This window comes from Sorex fumeus, unplaced genomic scaffold (genome assembly GCF_029834395.1).
Source record: "Sorex fumeus unplaced genomic scaffold, SorFum_2.1 ptg000128l, whole genome shotgun sequence".
Classification (NCBI taxonomy): domain Eukaryota; kingdom Metazoa; phylum Chordata; class Mammalia; order Eulipotyphla; family Soricidae; genus Sorex; species Sorex fumeus.
This window is the reverse complement of record NW_026606185.1, coordinates 1961474-1962290: the sequence shown is the minus strand read 5'-3', so window position 1 is coordinate 1962290 and position 817 is coordinate 1961474.

Here is an 817-nt window from a genome sequence, read left to right as displayed (position 1 = left end):
CTGGGACAGAAGAAAAGACACCCTGTGAGTCAAGGGGCCCTGGCCCCCACCCTCCCAACCATGCTCCTCGAGGTCGTGACCCCTGTGGGGTGCCCACTGAAGGTGGGGGTGTCAGCGAGCTCGGCCCGGCCAGTTGCTGGGGGACCAGACGTGAACTCACCCCCACGGTGAGCCCAGGAGTCCTCAGATGAAAACCATGTGAGAAACCCCCATGAACCCGCAGTCGGCCTGGCCTGGCCCTGCTGCTGTCCCCACTCTCCCGGAGCCACCCAGGTCACTCCAGGATCCCATAGAAGCCTCTAGAGCAAAGACGGGGCTGGATGCCCAGGCCCGGCCTCTCACGTGCGGGCAGCATCAGACAGAGGTCCTTCCCTCCCCTCTCTCCCACCACTGCCAGCAACGGGCTCAAGGCTAGACATGCACCGCTTCAGTGGGGGCCACCAGCCGGTCCCACAGACCCTCCCCCAGGTCCCATCAGCCGGGAACAACCCCAGGTGTGGCACCAAAATCAGAAAGAGAAAACAGCGCGAATGCCAAGTGGAGACGGGCAACCGCTCGAATACCCAGATGACGGGGGGAGCAGGGGGTGTGCAGCAGAGGGGAGAACCATACCCCAGGCACAGCACCCGCCCGTGCCTCCCGCACCTGGACCCCCCCACACCCACCTATGCCTGGCACAAGCCACAGAACAAGCCTGGTAGCTGGCAGCACGCTGGGGGCGTGCCCACCCCCCCAAACCCTCCCCACACTGACCCGGTCCTGGGGCCTGTGACTCGGAGCATATCACTGGGTCGTGCCGTTGCGGGGCGCTAACCTG